Source organism: Python bivittatus, unplaced genomic scaffold (genome assembly GCF_059951505.1).
Source record: "Python bivittatus isolate LINGU-HERP-01145 unplaced genomic scaffold, Pbiv_v1 ctg000350_np1212, whole genome shotgun sequence".
NCBI classification, from domain to species: Eukaryota; Metazoa; Chordata; class Lepidosauria; order Squamata; family Pythonidae; genus Python; species Python bivittatus.
In genome coordinates, this window is record NW_028277074.1 from 717,494 (window position 1) to 737,507 (window position 20,014).

At 36.3% G+C, this 20,014-nt stretch overlaps 1 long non-coding RNA gene across 1 annotated transcript in view; it reads right to left on the reverse strand.

The window, feature by feature from the left end:
• The window catches only part of LOC112542741 (uncharacterized), a 107,277-nt gene that overhangs the window by 4,951 nt on the left and 82,312 nt on the right, over nucleotides 1–20,014 (reverse strand). Inside the window, exon 3 of the long non-coding RNA XR_015796722.1 lies at nucleotides 1,460–1,587. This is a non-coding gene — a long non-coding RNA (uncharacterized LOC112542741). The remainder of the gene's footprint in view (nucleotides 1–1,459; nucleotides 1,588–20,014) is intronic.

Here is a 20,014-nt window from a genome sequence, read left to right on the forward strand (position 1 = left end):
TTATCACTTCATCTCTCAACTATTAGATCACCTTAAACTGAAAACATCTTTCTTAGTCTCAAGCTAAGCTTGTGTTATGTGAACCTCTCTGTCTTCATCTCTGTATACTTCTCCAGGGAGTGTAAATGTACTCATGGTTTGGATTTTCCGTTTCAGCTGCAAGCAGGTAAATTATCTTGTTCTGTGAAGAGCCATTTTTGTCAACTGTCAGCTCAAATTACTTTGATTAGACAGATAAGAAAACTGTGTGGAAAGCAGAGATTTTTTTCTTTTTCCTGAGCTATGGAAAACCACATGTTATCATAGCAACATGTTACCACAAATACTATAAGCAGCTTTTCCTTCTTTCAGAAATTAAATTCATGACAGTGACAGTTTAATTTTATTAATTACTGAGTTTGGAAAAAAAAATAGCTGCCCACTCATACATGCTGTTTTACTGTGAAGAGCTAGATTATATAAACACCTGCAGTTTCTCTGCCCCATTCAATGTTATTTTATTATTTTTTAAAAAACCGTTTCCTCATTAAAAAAGAAAGTAACAGTCTGCCAATCTGTAATGACGTGTTCATATATCAAAGGTCACATCTTTAAAAAAACAAAAACAGTGGGTGACTGCAATCCAGCATTTTGCTTGGAAGTGTGACCATAGGACTAGGCAAAGATCAGCTTGGTGAGACACAGCATCCTAAGTTGCTAGGCAAGATGAGGGGGAATAATTTCACTGCTTGAACTTCTAGTAAATGGGCATGCCTATCCTGACAGCCATTTTGTCATATGGTGGGTAGGCTTAAGAGTACTCCCAAAGAACTTTGAACATTTCTAATGTTCCTCATTTAAGTCAAGCTGTATGGGGTTAAATCTTTAAAACAACAGGAGTGATGGCATGCCTATGAATATGATTATATTTCTTTATATGATTATTTATTTCCAGGAAAACTACATTTTAAAACTGGAACAAGCATTAGGCAAAGGTTTCTTTTTTAGTTTAAACCACTTTTTTAAAATTAAAAAAAATGTATATCCAGTGCAGCAGTACTAAAGATAAATATCTCCAATTGCAGAGATCTGTCTGTACATTTGGACCAAACAATGTATTGAGGTATTCGGTTCCAGAAACCACGTTTGCTAAGACTTTTTCTGGTTCTTCCACTAATGGATAGTAATCACAGACAGCTTTTGTCTCTTTACTGCTTGAAACAGAACATGAAGTATACACTTGAAAGCACTTATAATTTTTATTTTGGCCTCCAATATGAGCAAAGACTCGTAGAGTATTTGAATTCACTCAGATCAAGTTAACCTTCCATAGAATACATAAGAGACTTGATAAAGGAAGTAGTATGTGCATAGAAATATTGTTCTAGGAGGAGTTCATAGAACAATCCATGCTTGAAAAACAGCCCTTTAGTACTCGCTAAGAGAATGCAGCACATAAATTGCATATATGCCAAAGTACCTGAAAATAATTTGGATAGCCAGTGAAGCAGAGTATTGTATCCAATGGTTCACTGCTAGGGCAACTTCATCTGCTTTTCATTTCACTTTGTAAGAAAATCAATGACTCCACTTTTGTGCATCCATCTACTGTCCAAGAAATCAGAGTTATCAGAGAACTGCAGAAAAGAATCATAATGTAAGAATTATAATTTTGATAATTTTATTAATATGCATTTGGCTCTTGAAGTCCTTAAAAGAACTGAATTTTCAGACAATATTTGATGATAGCTATAGCAACAGAGGTGTATACAGTATTATATATAAAATGAAGGGTTTAAAAAAACAAATCGAGAGTATACATTCTCTGTGCCAAAGCACAAATTGTTCTTAAAGTTTGCTTATGTTTACAGAATGGTCTTACTTTGGTAAAAACAAAAATAATAACAAGATAAAAAATACTGGAAATGTTCAACTATTTGGTTTGTGCAATCTCCTTGCATGTACCAATCGTTATGATGGTCTCAAAAAGAGGAAGAAGGAGACAAAAATACACAGATGACACATTTTCTTACTATGCAAGTAATTATACTTTGAACATAGAGTAGGGGTTTGCAGTAGCCTCCTCTGACTTTGTCGACTTCAGAGCCCACCAGAACTAATGCAGGTCCTTTCCATTTAATATTGGAAATAACAGGACAAGTGGTTACCAGGCTTACATCCCTAAAACCTGCCCCCATGCTGAAGTCTGATCTATATTATCTGCAAAAACCAGGCGAATCATTCACAGTGTTCCAGTTCTTTTTCTCCAAAAACTTGATGGTGAACATGCCACATAGTAGGGAAGAACAATGTCAGCCTGTTTTGTGCAGATGCAATGAAGGAACAAAGGTAAGCATTCTTGACTGTTCTCTTGTTGCAGAGTAGGAGTTCAGATGAACCATCATGTGGGTTTCATTCCAGACATGATCTGATGCATTCCCAAGAATCCTTCCATTTTCTCTCTAGCTGAAGAATCTGCTTCATCACCCTCAGCACATGACTCCACAAAGGGGTGCTTAGGAGCAAGAGTGTCACTTGCCCATATTTCACAGATCAGTCAGAGCATCAATAGTTTCACCAACAAATAATGTGGAAAATTGCAAAAGTACATTAGGAAATTATCTGGAACTATTAGGAATCAGCACTGAAACCATTTTGTCCAATCCACCATCCCTGTGAAGATTTGCATTGTCTAGCAGTCTTCAGCTGACCAGGAAGTGATTTGTCCATGACCACATAGTTACTCAGGGCTCTTCCACCCTCAGATAACTAGTTGCTCCTGAACAGAAAACTAAATCCCACGTAAGCCTAGATATATGCATGGGGGCAGATAATATCTGGGGCAGGTCTATGGTCCTAATGAAGGCTGATCTTGACTGTAACTGACAAACTCAAGGTGGACATTAGGTCCTACAGTACAAGAAGTCTAAAGTAATCCAATGCCACACTGGTTGACATGTCATCTTAGTTCTTTTTCATGAGTTGACTAATGACTTTTGAATGTGTTGATGTGGAGATAGCTAATCAGTAATTAACATCCTGAGAAATGAAGGGTTAGTTAACTTGCAGTGTTTTAGATTTCAAGTCTCATCATGGTCAACATGAAGACATCATGAATGGCTTGCTTATATTTGCTCTTTTCCCCATGCTGCTTTCAATTCTGTACCAGAGGCTGCATCTCAAATGATTAATTTAGAGATTAATGCATTTCCCATTCTCTCTCTCTCAAATTTTCTGCCTGTGTTTGTGTGTGTAGAGCATTCTTCTTGCTTATCAAAAAGAACGGGGAAGTCCCTGCTTGCATGGAGCTCTGCATGAACTGTGGCAGTTCTAGGATTACAGTCAAGGTAACAAACAACCTCTTCTTATAATATAATACTTAAAAGTGGAAGAATGATTACTCATATGCCTTTGGGGGGTCAGGTTAACTTACTATTTCTGCAGTTGGAGATGCATACATAGGCTTCTTTTACTTGGCATTTACTCAACTGACTGAATATTGGGGAAATGTGCTACTACACACAGAACAGAATTTTAGCAAATAGCAAAAGGGTTTATAAGCCAACCTTCTAAGTCAGTGGCATTTCAAAGTTATGGCATTTGGGCTGGCAGACAGAATGGCACTGTCTTTTTTTCCCACTAAGGCAAGAAAATGGCATTCATCTTCCAGCCCTGATCCTCATGTTTAATTTAGAGGATGTAAAGAGATGGTGTAGACTTTTTGGGCAAGAGAATAGGAAAGTCATTGTCAATATTTTATGAATCCCTTGAGAGGTAGATATTGGTTATGTTGAAATCAGTTGCCTCCAAAAAGGAGTAGCATCTGCTATGCTAGATGTTAGGGAAAGACTTTTAAAAATTAGTGTCACACTGCCTCCAAATATCTCATGGTTAATACAAAATGTGGCAGGCATATTTCCTTATAATAATCATTGTGCATTATCCTTTTCGTCATCTAGATGGATATACCCTCTCCTATGATTATGCAAATACATTTTTGAGTGCTTTTTTTTTTTAGCCCAAGAATTACTCTTTCTTTCTGCTCACATATTTTCTACATTACCTTTAATTAAACTTATCCTAAGAGGCTTTGAGAAGAAGATAACCTTATTAGTTTAAAGAAATGCATACAAACCAGGGATTGTTTTCTATAGCTTGCTAGTCATGTACAAAGCTTGGATTTTGTATCTTTTTTAAGCTTGTATATTTCATGATTCATTTTATGTAAACAGTATTTATATAAACTTCTTGGTAGATTAGAGGGATAGCTCAGTAGTCTTAATTTTGGTGTCCTTTTCCAGATTTTTTTGGTCAAGCGTCATGGCTGGATTTAGCGTACTTACACAGCAAAATGAAAGTCTATCTTATTGTTAAATCTGCTTCAGACCAGAGAATAGTTGTGGTAAATACCAGGCTGCTGGAAATGAGATGTAAATGAAAGCCCTGCCCTCATATTACCTAACTGCCAAAATAGCAGAAACAGTGCAAAACCAAAATGTCGTTCATTGCATTCAGGTTCTGCTTAATTAATTTATTAGTTAACTTTTTGAAAAGTAATTTTCTAACAAACTGATAGCTTATACACCATTGTAATAGCAATAGAGTATGTTTTGCTTTGTTCTTGACCAGTGATTTACCAGATACAACGATCAAGGACGTCATATCAGTTAAAATAAATTTGGGAAGGCAGATCATGGCCAGCTGATATTATTGGAAAAACTGCAAGGGAGAGTATGTCGTGTCTGCCCAGGCCACACGGTTCTTTCCCCTCTCCATTGTACAGTTTTCTCCATAACGTAATGTCATAAAGTCATTTCCTTGTGGTTTTTTTTCCCCTGCATCATTGACTGAGAGAAAGAAAGCAAAGTGGAATAGGTGTGCATGTATTCAAGTGCAGGGACAGCTAGGAGCAGCTTACAAAATAGATGAGCCTTGCTTCAAGATGCATTTGCTTTAATGATTGGAAAAAATATATTTCATTCATGCTCTCAGACATTTTGAAACATGTCTTTTGAATGCTTTGCACAGCTCTAATTTTTTCATAATGTTTAGGTATTTTTAAATGTGCAAAAGAACAAATGTGAAAATTAAGAAGAGCTAGAATGTAAAAACAAAAGCAATACAAATTCTTAATGTTAAATAATACATATTAAAATGTCCATTTGTAATGAAACAGCTCAGAGTCATGAAGAACTAGATGGAGTTGATAGATTAGACCTTCTTCCCCTTTATTCCTCTGATTCAGTGTGATTGAATGGCTATTGACAGCTGATAGAAAGAAGTTCCAATAGAGATTATTTTTAACAGTATAGAATGGCCTGCATCCCATTTTTCTCTTTGCGGCAGCATCCTTATCTAAGCCAAGTGAACATGAGTAAGAAGTGTTATGAGGCGGCTAAAACAAACCAGTACAATCTTGATCTGTATTAACAGAAGCATGGTATTAAAACCATGGAATATAGCAGTTGGAGTACTCTTCATTCATGAGTACTGCAATTTAAAAGAGACATAGAAAAGCTGGAGCAGATCAGAAGAGAACAAACCACAGGAGAAACCGGGCCCTATGAAGAATAGTTTAAAGAAGTTTAGCATATTTAGCTTCCAAAATAAAAGACTAATGGGGAAGATGAGAGTGGTCTACAAATATCTAAAAAGCTGAGATGAGCCAGGTGAAGGGGGTGGATATGTTCTTTGTTGAAAATGGGAGCAGGACAAGGACTGGCAGGTTGAAATGAAATGAGAGTTAGGGTGAATATCAAGAGGAATTTCTTAATAGTAACAGCTGTTAAGCAGTGAATCAGTTTGTTTAGAACAGTTGTAAGCACATCCTTTCTAGAGATTTTCAAAACAGCTATCTGAAAGGGATGGTTTAGAGCAGTGGTTCTCAAACATTTTGGTCTCAGGAAAAATTCTTAAAAATGATTATGGACCCCAAAGAGCTTTGATTGATGTGGGTTATATGTATTGATATTTACTGTATTAGAAATTTAAACTGAGAAATTTTAAAATATTTATTTGACTTTGCAGACCCCCTGAAAGGATGTCAGGGACCCCCAGAGGTCCCCAGACCACACTTCGAGAACTGCTGGTTTAGAGGACTCCTTCCCTGAGTAGAGATTCGATGAGATGAAAATCCCTTTCAATTTAATACATTCTATGATTCTAAATAGAAGACAGTTGCATATAAGTGTACCATAATGCTTCAAGTCAATTGTAATGAAGGCATTATGTAGTGAAAGCCTGTTCACAGCTACTCAGAAGCAAATCCTACTGAATGCAATAGCGTTTACATTCAGATAAATATACATACAATTTCAGCCTTCATTTCTGATAATATCACATATATGAGAAAATGTTTCATTACTCTTGATTTAGTGTACATTAGAGTTAAAAAGTGGGAAATTACTTTCCCACAAATAAATAGCTAGGATGAAATGTGTAGAATATTACAAAACATGGTCTAATATTAATTTCTCTTACATTCTCTGAAAAAAGCTGTCTCTGTTCCATAGCATATAAAATGATGTTCCATAACTGCCACAGATAAACATGAAGTGTTCTGACATTCTCCAACATAATAAATGCAATCAGCTAAGCTATTTCTAAAATAGGTATAGAAATTAACCTGTTTTTAACCTTCCAGGTTTAACTCACTCTGCTTTTCATTGCATTGGTTACATATTGCAACCTAAATCATATTGAAAATGACATATTATTTCAAATTTAAAGCTAAACCACTAAATGGCAGCATAAAATTTTTACAAAACTGTTTGTCTCTGCTGTCATCTGGTGGTCATCCTGATTTTGGCAGTCTAGATATGGTACACCTACAGACAATGACTGCTCTAAGCTATAGAAATTCTTCATTCAAAATGCCACCGACAATGGTACCTAAATGTAAGCCCTATCGTTTTATTAATAATGATGAAATCAAGCTCTCTGGTGATTATTTATGCATTCTGAATCTTGCAGAAATAAAGTGATTCTGATATTACTGAATATATAGCTAAAACCCTGGTAATATCAGTTTACCATTTTTCCCACCAGTATATTCTAAAACTGACTGCTATGTATTAGTTTTCCACATACATCTGTAATGTATCCTTCTTTTCAGTATACCATAGCTTAGCTTCCAGGCCTGGAGGCATATCATCTGGAAAACTAAATACATTTAAAATTGGTTACAATTTTCCTTTTTTAAAAAATCCTAATATTTAGCACTGCTTTCCATAGCAGAGTATCTGCACAGTGTGTTGCATGATGACACCCATCATCTTTAGCCCACATACTGTACCATACCCGCTGGGTTTAACAAGCATTACAATTGTGGTGTCCTGCTGGTTGTGGGAAAGCAAGGAGACATGTGTTATAACGTGTACTTGCATACAATGACAACACAAATATGAAAGGGAAGACATGGTGCATTTGACCTTTTCGCATTGTTGGGCTTAACTGTGGACACCTATTATTATAATCAACATATCTGAACGCTTCCAAGTTAGAGAAGACTGAAATAGCCATTTTATAAGAGGTCTAAATATAGATGGATGATGAAAAATAATGCAAGGAAATATAATAGAAATGCTGTACGTCAACAGTCTCCTTGGTGTAGGTGCTGGATTGGTCAAGCAGTTACAGTAAAGCTACTCAATCCCATTTATTTATTTATTCATGCATACATGCATGCTTTCTGCAGAGGTTAACAGGATAATGTTATTTATTTTCTTCCAAAATCCCATGATATTCTTATTTACATCCCCAACCTTTCCATTTTTAGTAAGTTAGTTTGAAACCATAATGGTGGCCATAGTAGTGTGCATGTTTAAAATGAGACTGTTCATAGATGTAGTGCTCTTTTTAAAAAAATGGAAAAGGGAATATATTTGGGAGCTCAATCTTTCTTTCTCTGTCCACATCCCCCAGAACCTTTTTTTCCTGAAGGTGGGAAAAATTAAAAATAGGACTATGGATGGGATTTTTGTTTTGTTTTGTTTCTTTCTTTGTTCTGGTGGAGAGATGTATAAAATGTTTAAGTAGTCATCCACTGAAACTCTTTATTTTCCCTGACTGATTGCTAAAAAGTAGGCAACGTGAAAAACACTCTGTCTTGGAGCAGCACAATACTTTTGCTAGCACAAATAATACTTATTGAGCAAAATGCATTTTTGCCTCCAAGGAGTGCAGCCACTGTGAAAAGAAAAAAAATGCAGTACTTTTGTTTGTTTGTTTGTTTGTTTGCTTCCTTGCTTGTGGGCTCAACTCATTCATTTTTGCAGAAATTGGAATTTCTGTTCCTGTCATCCAGCTGCTAAGGTTGTTATACCTGGGCTGCAAAAATCCCGATGATTAAGTAAATGGTGGCAAGTTTTCAGTATCTCTTTGTTGCCATCTAGTGGTCTTCCAGGTTTTAACTATCCAGATCTGGTAGCTACTAACCAGGCCTGACAAGACTGGAGGTGCAGTGAAGTGTGCTAACTTAGCAGAGGGCGTCTAATGATTTTGTAGTTGGAAGAAACTTCTCCTTACTCTATAGAAGTCTGCAGCTGAGAACCACAAAGGACAGAGAAGCACCTGAAATACAAAACCATGGTGTAGTAGACTTGTTGAAGAAAAGAGTTCTAAATTCAAAATATGAAACTTTTAAAATTACATTGAAAATTTTTCATATTCTAGGTAATATAATTGCATTTTTTATGGTAATTGGGTAGTTTGTGGGTAAGTAACCAGCCCAAACACACATTTAAATTTATGAATCAATTTTTAATTCAAATGTCATGTGGCAAGCATTGTGATTTTATTTGCAAGCCAAGCTATGCATAAAATTGTTTTTAAGGATTCCATTTGAACAGAGTGAAAATCATGCAGCATGACATGAGATATTCAATAACAAATCACTTTATTCAAGCACAAATGTACATTTACAAAATGCCACAGAGAACCTACAAAGCAAATTGTAACACACACACACACACACACACATATTCCTTTTCAGTAATTTTTAAGATGTCATAAAATGGTGCCTTCCATTTGAACTGAAGAAGGAAACAGACTCACTCTGATCTAGTTGTATAACATTGCCATGTGGATATACAGGTAATCCTTGCTTAACAACCACTCATTTAGCAACTGTTTGAAGTTATGACAGTGCTAAAAAAAGTGACTTATGACCCGTGCCTGAAGTTATGACCATCACAATGCTCCTGCTATTACGTGATCATGATCCAGGCATTTGGCAACCAGCTTGCACTTACGACAGTTGCAGCATCCCAGGGTCATGTGATTTCCATTTGCAACCTTCCCAGCTAGCTTCCAGCAAGCAAAATCAATGGGGAACCACATTATTCACTTAACAACCATGTGATTTGTTTAATGACCATGTGATTCACTTAATGACTGCAGTGATTTGCTTAATGACCACCACAAAAAAGGACATAAAATTGGGTCCAGTCACATGATGATTCGCTTAATGACCTCATCACTTAGCGACCTAAATTCTGGTCCCAATTGTGGTCATTAAGTGAGGACTACCTGTACTTGTTTGCACATGGAGTCATTAGAAACAAAAGCAGTGTTTTCTCTACCCATTCATTTGTCTTCATGATGTCATCATACACTCAAATATTATCAGCTATATGATTGATCAGTTACTGTTTTGTTGCCATATGATCCCTAGTTGCTGGATCATTTTTTAGAGAGGGAACAAGGGGAGGAAAGAAAATAAAAGACTATCATAGTAAACAGGGCATTGGAAAAAAAACTTCCATGCCCCCAAATCATTTTGTAAAGTCTGCTGAGGATTGGTCCATGTGACTGTAGACCGGGATTTTTCAAACTGGATTCTGTGGGGACTTGAATGGGTTCTGTGAGGGACTAGAAGAGAGAAAAATAAAACCACATCTCCATGAAGGATTAAGGGTGGGGTGGGGTTGGACAGCAGCCTTTGAAAGCAGCTATCCGCTTTAGCCTTGATGCTGCTCTTTCCCTCTTACTAGCCAGTACTAGTATATCACCAGTGTTTGCAATCACTCCAACCAGAAGACAATTGATCTGTGCATGAACATGCACAAAAACTGACTTCATTGTCTGCCCCCAAATTCTTACAAATATTTCTGACTCTGCAAGAGTGATTGTGATGAGTACCTCCTCCCTCTTCACTTTTCACATTACATTGTATTTGTATGTGCGTGTTCCCAAGAGGTCACTTAATAATAAAGTTTAACTTCATTGACCCACAGGTAGTGGGAATTAATAAAGAAATTTGGGATTTCACTCTTTGGTTGCAGGGATCTTGTGCCTCAGCATCTTTTGGAGTGTGACTTCCTCCAGAGTAAACATACATGAGAATCACATTTGCAGTTCTAGAAAATTTGCATTTAACTCATATATGCAAAAAGCTGATCTGTGTTACTAGTTAAAAACAGAATGCATGATCTCTTTTATCAAGAAATGCTTTTATATTTGGAGAACTTGATATATAAATATCATAGAGAATATAATACTCTGCATTTTCCTTGAGACATATTCTAGAGTCTAGAATCACTTGTATAGTGAGATGGGTGAAATATATAAATTTGACTGATAAATAAACAAACAAACAAACAAACAAACAAACAAATAAATAAATAAATAAGTATTCTACCCCAATTGCTTAGAATGAGTTTTTGCAATGTTTCAAAGAATTTGGAGGCTGATGATATTTTCTAATACCAGTTAAGACCCAGGAGACTGACTGTCTCTTGGCAGGTTATCCTTTCAGATTAAAACTGGGCAGGTTTCTAAAGTATTGTTGAAAGAAGATGATTAATACTGATCTTGAGGGAACAAATTCACATAAATATAAAATGGAGGCAAATTCAAAGATTTTAGAAGCTAAACCACATTTCTACTTCCCATTTCAATGAATATCAGTTAAATATTGTATTTCTTTCACAAAAAAGTTGTTTGCAGGGCAAGTTCAGGATTCACAATTGCAGGAAAAGGACTTTCAATTCTGCCATTTTCCCTCCTCTCTTTTAAAAAACCTTTGGACCATCGTGTACGATTTTGAGTCAAGACCTAGGAGCTTAGATGCAGAACTAAACTGAAACAAGGATAACCAGAGCAAAATCAGGACCACATGCCACACATATAAAAAGTGGGCAGAGCTTCAATTGCACCATCATGGCCACCACCTTGACTTTGTTGACCATTCCTTGTAGAAGCCCCTTCACAAAGATACTGGAATCTTGTGGGTCAAAGTTCCACTGAAATAGGAAACTCTTACTTGGTTCTCTGCCCTGAAGGAACCAATGGCCAGGTTGCAATGAATCAGTCTGAAAGACTTTTTCCTGGGAAGCCCAAGTGCCACACAGGGCCACAAGGGAGCAGTTGCTTCTCATTGCCTAATAATTTTTACCTACCATCAATTATCTTGGAAGATACTTACTATTTACTTAGGACTAATTGTTACATTGGATTTTTAATTAATATTTATCTTTCCTGTAAACTGCCCAGAGTTGTTTTCTAATTAGATGGGTGGTGACAAACTTAATATATAAATAAATATATAAATAAAATTTGCTCACACAGCTTTAATAGTGGTTTAAGAAGCATGGAGCTGTAGTTACTACCACTGTTGCTTTCCAAGATGCCTTGGGAGGTATACTTATGCAGTTAACCTTTTTTCCTGCAATCATTTTGTCCCTCCCCTTTTCTTTCAACACTTCATCTGAAATGCCTTACTCCAATTGAGGGGACTAGTCCCTAATGTTACAGATTGTAGCAATTTGCAGGTGTTCAATCTTGTGGCTAAGATATTTCTGCTACACACCATTCATTAAACAATACATTTTTCCTGCTGCTTCCCTCTTGTTTGCTTACTTGCTTCAGTTGTGCCCCAATGATATTTTTAGCAATATAAAATCTTTAAATTATATCTCGTAATTCTTTTCAAATTAATAATTTTATCATACAGGCTCTTCAATCAGTTCCTCTGCAGTCTCATGTTCTCTGGACCTTTTTCAAAAGAGGGCAATGAGGATAATTGTCCTGGGCCTGCATGTCGAGGGGCCCATTTCAGAGTATAATTTTGTATTTAAAGGGTTTGAGTGAATCAATATTTTTCATTCAAGGCAGCAAAACAGTTCCAATAAGATAAATGACAAGAGTTCAATATTTCAGTTTTCTGCACACACTCCCAATTACTGGGCTATTGACTTCAACGAAAGAAGAAAACATTACAGTGATGTAAGATGAAGTAAGAAGAAACTGGGAGGGGTGTTCACATGGACATTCTGACCCTGGGCCCAAAAGGGTTCTGTATCACCTGCTCACAGGGAAAAACTTTTAGAAAATTTCTCTCTATAGATGTATTCAATGAAATTATCCTTCATGACTTCAGTGCCTGCAAACAGGAGGGAGTATGTTGAAGTACTCTTTGGTATAGTTATGGAATAATCCACTGTACTGGATTGGAACCAAAAGAAGACTCTTGCATTCATGAATTTAAACTAATGAATGCCCAATTTTATCTTTGGTTATGGCAAAATGCACCTCTTTCGTTTTCAATAACTAGGATGAAGCTGGAAATAACAACACTACCTTTTCTCATATGTACAGTAGTTTTATACATTTGTATACAAGTTGTATAAACCTTATATATGGGAAATGCAAAAGTCATTGTCCTGATTACATGCAGTGGCCTTTCCCATGTGTTTTGATTAACTTATAAGTGTCAAAGCAATTCATCCTCTGTACACTTAATTTATGACTTAATTTGCACTGGGAACAGTCTTTGGAACAATGCCTTTCCCTTCTTTTCCTTTTTATTTGTTTGTTGTTATTAGGAAATTTGCTTTTTCTGAATTTTTGAGCAAATGATTGCATGCACAGGCATAAACACCTTGACAGATTTGTTTTTTTAAAGATCTATTTAGTGAGAGATAATTCCACCCATGTATGTGCTAACAATTTCAAAGGTGCCTAATTATCCTTACAATAAGGAAAATAATACCATCAATCAATGCAGGTAGTTTCCTATCACAGAAACTTAGCCCTCTGGTAACTCTTGCATGTAAAGTAATTGCATAAATTAATGTCTAAAAAGAAGCACTACACATCACTCACAACTCTTGCTGTTGGCATGTAAGCATAAACTGTATGAACGTGAGTCTAACAAGTTTAAATCTCTAATGGAAAGAGGAAAGAATAAAGTTGGTTAAATTTGCCTTACCCCATCTCCAATCTGTGAAGCATATTAAATTTCTGGCTCATGAAAACTATCTGCTATTATACTTGGATGTTGTTTTCTCTCCCATTCTCCCTCCTAAAATTGCTGATTGTTCAATAGCTGTATTCTAAATATGGAAAAAACAGTTTATGAGTGTAAAGCAATAGCACCACCTAGGGTTTCCTTAGAATATGAGAAAATTAAATTACAAAAACTACTTGGAAGAAGTGTTCTAAATCCTAATTCTGAACATAGCCATTTTAGTACAGATGAACACTGCATTGTCAATGCAGATTTCTTCATTTAATTATTCCCTTTATATATAATTACATAGTTGTCTGTTGCTAACTACAATGAGGAACAATGACATGCCTGCAGAGATGTCATTACACAAATCTCGTCATTCTGTACTTGAATCCCAATGTTGCATGCAACTACATAAGTTATGGGTCTGCGTTGTTTCCTCTCTTGTGCAATATTTTATTTCAGATAAATGGGTACAGTCTCTGTTGATGGTCAATGGATAGATCTTATAACTGGCACACCAATATTGATTACAATTATTGTGAAAGAATTGTGTAAAGAATCTCAGATGTATGAACAGAAATGTAGGTAATTTTTGAGAAAGAAGTGGTAAGAACCTAATCACAGACAAGGTGGAGTATGTGACTGACATGTTGACACAAAACATCTAACCAGGAATCCTGATAGTACAGGCTTCTACATATTCTGTGTGCAAATTTGTGCACATAAAGAGTTCTCCATTGCAGAAAGTCATGCGGTATTCATGGAGGTCCATGCTTCAAAAAGCAGATGGGAATAAGACAAAAACATTGGCAGCCAAGGACAAAAACTAAATTTGATTTAATTCAATTTACATGAAGATTAATTTTAATAAAATAAGTACAGTTATTTGATAGTTTCTATTTTTCTTTCAGTCACATTAAGATTATTTTCTTAGATTTTTGGGGGGAACTCATGATGCCTCATGATCTTGATGATCTTGGTATGAGACCAACAATTCTACTGTTGCTTTGTCAGTTACTACAGGACCTGTTTGGTAAACATCTCTGTGTTTGGTGCAAATGCTGCAAGGGTGGAATTCAATGCAATTATTTTTCGCAGCGTGGTTTTACCCATCTGCTTGTAATATTTCACCATTCTATTTTAAAGGATGACAACAGAGAATATGTTGTACCTGTGGTCTGGGGCTGACAATGAGTCAAAGGCTGTAGTTTGGCAGAAACAATTCTTCTGAAAATAGATGTAAGAGGAAAATCAACTCAAGGGGATTATTTGATATATATAGTCTGAAACCCTGATTGGGCAAAAGCTTTCTACAGTTCATTAGGAAAGGGGGGGAGGGAGAGAAGTAGTATGAACAAAACATACTTAAAAAAAAAATCCCCAGATAAATCTTGTAAATAAAAAAGCAAGTCTATGCATCATTTGAAGACTTTAAAGTGTTTATACATAATTTAACTAAAGTTAAGCCTTCTTAAATCTCATTGTTTTTAATGAAAGAGAAGTAAATACTTGTGGAAATCAATAGGATTTAACTTTGACAGGGTCCACCCAGTGAGTACTCTACCCACTAAGCTGTTTACTAAATAAGAGATGATCTTTAAAGCTAGAGCTTAGACTAATGTTTTGTTTTGTTTTAAACTGATATTCAGAATCAGCCAAAGGTACTAGGAAATAATGTCAAAAATCAAAATTTTAACTGTTCTCTGAAATAAATACTTTCAGGCAAAGATGATGATGATAAGGATGAGGATGAGGATGAGGATGAGGATGATATCAGCCCTGTTAGAGCATTGCTGTTGTCTATGAAAGGTGTAATTTATACTGAAGAGACCCAGGCTAAACCAGGGTTTCTCAGTCTCAGCAACTTTAAGATGTTTGGACTCCAACTGCCAGAATCCCATTGCTGGCTGGGAAGTTGGCTCATCTTAAAGTTGCTGAGGTTGAGAGAAACTGGGCAAACAATTGCCCATATTTGGTGCACCAACAACTTCCTCAAGACCCTCTTTATAGAGTAAGAGTAAAAGCAAAGCAAAGGGAATGGGTGGGCAGGTCATGGAATCTGATATTTTCACATAAATCAACATTCCATTTTTAGGACAGAATGTAATGCCTAATAATGCCATTATGCAACCCACACCATTCCTCCAATAGAAGCCTATTCTAAAAATTATTTTCCTCTCTCTTTCCCTCTCATTTAAAATAATGTCATGAGAATAAGGAATGTTTGTAATATTTTCCAGGATTGTTTCTCTGGTATGAGCAGGTTAATTCACATATGGAAAATAGATACACTGTTCTACAGAATATGCAAGTAGAAAATCATCACTTTCTTTACATAAACATGAGCAAGGAACGAGCTGTATCTCTAAAGTTTTTTCTGGGTCGATTCTGAAAGCAAATGAATCTAACCTAACTAACTATGATTGAACTAGTTCAATGTGAACAAAGAATATAATTCCTCCACATTAAGAGCTGTTTTATCTGTTTACATGGTTCAGAGTGGCATGACAACCCTGTTGTCCAATATGAAAGATAATACTCTTCTCCAAGCATAACTCTGAAGATTTAATCATTCTCTTTTTATTTCACTTCTTTCTCTTTCATTGCTTTTGTTATTTGGAATGAGACAAGTTGGTGGAAATTCTCAAAGACATTCAGTCTCTGAAAGCCGGGTCTCATGCTTGATAAGCTAACATTTCTTGACACCTGCAGAAATCCAAATTGAAAGACAGAAGACAGACATATACACACAAGCCTTTTGATAATTTGTTGCCTATAGTCAGGTTCCAGAATCAATCCCTGAGCTGATCATTGTGTCAATAGGGTCTTGTGACTACATCAAGAATGTTGTCTTAGTCCAAAAGAGAGAGGAAAAGATCAGCACTGCCCAGACTGTACTATTATGTTGTAGTCAGTGGAAATCCTCTATGGTCTTTCTATTAGCCATGCAGGCAAGTGGTTTTATGACTTCCCTTACTTCCACAGATACTAAGAAAGGGAATTTTGAGGGAAGGGCTTGAGGAGAGAATGTTAGTGTGCTAATCTGGTTCATCCAAAAGCTGCTTTAAATGAAAACCATAACTCTGAGAGATTCAGGCTTCCAGAATATATGCACTTCAGGCTCCTGATTTCAAGTATGTTCATATTATAGCACTCAGTTACAGAATTTAGTAATTAGCCCTGTAATCAACAGCCCATGCAAGTATTCATAGCTGATATAAAATCATGTGAAAGTTTACTGACTTTTTCATTTTTGGGATTTTTTGTCCTCCCCAAGGCAGGCACCAGTCTTGAAAATATTAACATTTGTTGAACTGCTGTGAAATACTGCAATTGTTCCAATACTGCTTATTCCACCATATAATATTATTCAGCTATGAATAGCTTTATTCCCTTCTTCTGACAATGCACCATAAAAGTTAAAAATACTAATTGGATCAATATTACACTTTGTCAGTCACAATTAGTTCCCTGTATTCAAAAAGGGTTGGGTTATATTGCTGCCATTTCCCTGCACAGCTGTTTTTCCCACAACCTTTCAGCAATATGTATAATAGCTATTGGATGAACAGTTCAACTCAATCTATGTAGAAGCTGCAATCAGCACTCAGTTACATGTGTGTGATGCACACCATACAGAACTACTGATTATTTTCATTAGTCCACCACAAACCACACGGGCATACTAATGTAAGCATAGCATTTGTATGTAGACCTAAAGCCGCATGGATTTCTTTCTCGTGGTGAAATCCCATACAACTCTGTGTTTGTGTGTGTAAGAATGAATAAGTAAAACAATGGAAAATTGTTGTTGTTGTTTTCAGGTAATCAACATTCTCCCTTCCATCAGTGTTCTGTTTCCATCACTGCAGTGTCTTTCATCCATGTGGCTGCTTCTTAATATTAACACACATCAAAAGCATGGAATCATTGCACACAAGGAAACAATTCTGATATATCCTGTATAACTGTGAAGGCTGCCATGCTATGATAAAAATGAGCAGATCTAAAAGCAGTTTAATCTCAAACAGTGGAATTTTCATCAATTTTAGAATTAGACCACACAAATTCAGCCTCTTTTAATTATACTATCCACTGGGTGATGGGGATAGGCAGGAAGAGTGTGATAAGTTAAATCTATAAGTAATCAAATAACCAGTGAAAATAAGCCAAACCAGGAAGCATATATGAACTATGAAAATGAAGGAAATTGTTCTTATTTCCAGTCCCTCCTTATTAGGATATGATAAATATTCCTCTTTCCAGATCCAGAAATCCAGTGGTACAAAAGCAGATAGATAATAAGGTTTGCATACATATCCACATACAAATAGCATTGAAAAAAATAAATGCCATGGCAATTACAGCCCTGTCACGAATGCATGCCATATCCACAGCATCCACTCTCATTTTAAGAATACATAAAGTCCATTGATATAATGGCTGGTGTGGGTCTTCCGGGCTGTGTGGCCGTGGTCTTGAAGTTTTGTTTCCTAATGTTTCGCCAGCACCTGTGACCGGCATCTTCAGAGTGCAGGAGCACAGACAGGAGCAGTTCTCTCTGTGCCCAGGGTACAGAGAGAACTGCTCCTGTCTGTGCTCCTGCACTCTGCACTCTGCACTCTGCACTCTGCACTCTGCACTCTGCACTCTGCACTCTGCACTCTGAAGATGCCGGTCACAGGTGCTGGCGAAACATTAGGAAACAAAACTTCAAGACCACGGCCACACAGCCCGGAAGACCCACACCAGCCATCGTATGCCAGCCGTGAAAGCCTTCGACAATCCATTGATATAAACTTGGCAATTATGAAAACATCCTAATACAGATGCATATCTTTTTTTATTTCTTCCAGAATATCATGTTAATTTATCACTTTAATTGTTAGCAAAATAATATTGAAACATGAAGTTTGAGAGAACCTTGGGCAAGGTGACACATGGAACCCCTTGGACCCTTCCCCTAACTTCTGCCTCACAGAAGCTACCTGAATGCCTTACCTCTTCATTGTCCTTCTCTTCCTCTTCCCTGCCACCACCTCTTCTTCCTATTTCCTGCCACCAGCGACCTAGCAAAAATGTTACTGGGTGGTATCCAAATACTATTTTAAAATATGTTGTTTCCATAGCCTAGCAATAAGTTGATCCACCACTATCTGATGTAAAGCCAAGGAAGCCACTGATGGACCCTGGGGCTTGTCTGAAAGTTGTTTAAGAGCCCTTCTAGACTGTGGGACCCTCAGACCTGCATTCCTTTGCTTGACCTTGTATACTGACACAGACAATGGATCAGATCCAGTGTAAGTATTTACAGTCTAATAGAAGTCATATCATATACCTAGAAAAGATATCACTAGGATTACCTCTAGAAGTAATTAATAGAGAGAAAAAAAACAGAAAAAAGAAGATTTTGGTATCCATTCCATTCTTCAATAGTAAAATATTTTGAAAAGAAGCCAACTGGTATAAGATAATGGTGTGGGTCTCTGAGATAGGTGATGTTGCGAAAAAGGAAACCTAGGGACATTTAAAGGTTGGGAAGAAGTGGTGGCAGCTTTGGAGAAGAAAGAAGATGAAGAAATAAGCTAAATCATCTATTTATTATTTCTGGTATTGTCATAAATAGTGCATACGGTACATTGCATAATAGTGCCACTCCTACCCACAATCTTACAAAGCATTAATTTTAGTGACCATGAAGGATGTCTTTGTGGTCATTTAAAATACAATTAATTTCCAAATCTGAATGAAAATTATTGTCCACATTAAACTTCACAAGCATGTTTTTACAATTAAAAATTATAGTCATTCACATATAAAAGCAACATACTTCTAGAAAGCATTATTATGTTAATAGAAGGCTCAGGACATCCAAATGTTAATTAATACAGTCATTGTTGTTGAATTTTTACTATCAGGAAGCAATATTGTGACTTTATTCAGTGCACTTTGATTTGGGAAGAGGCACTATTTGCTCTTCACTTCAGGCAATGAAATGTCTTGGGACTAGCAGTCCTGGATGGAGTAGAAAACCTTAACAGATTACGATGGACTGCATTTTCTTCCCTTTGATCTATTAGAAGCGTAATGGGAAGAAACCAGCCTATCTCCCAGTACAACAGTTTCAAAGCTACAAAACAGTAGTAAAATAGAAAACCTTCTCTAGGGTGGTTTTTAATACAAATGATTACTGTTTCTCAAACACTGAGTCCTGTTGAACCCCTATGATCCCATTTGTCAATATCAGCAATAAAATAAAACATACTTGGCTTCTATTTACACATACCTATATTCACCATAGGTAAGTAACAATCTAACACAATGTTTCAGTTCCTGATCAAGTTGATATTTTTCCCTGAAGGTGTTCAATGAAAAAAAACTACAATTTCAAACATATTTGTAAATAATAGGTTCCTATTTCCTACAGAAATGGCTTTCATTTAGTGTATTCACAACCTTGCCTATGTTTGAATAGATTGTCTATAAACAACTGTTTATGAAGCATTTATAATCATTTTAAGAATAATCAGATAAAAATAAGCTTTGTAGCTCATAGTTATTTCATAATAAAAGCGATCTGAATTTCAAAATTGTCAACTTGTCACATATAGCCGTAATGATCAAAGGTGATGAACTGGGTCATACAATCAGCAACAATCACACTTTGGCATGAACATATTGGCTGTGATATTGTGTCATACTGAGATCCTACCTAATGAAATTATACTGAAAAGAGATCATTGGAACGTAGCAGTATCACTGCCTGTCACTGATAGGGTTCCAATTTCTCTGAATTAATTT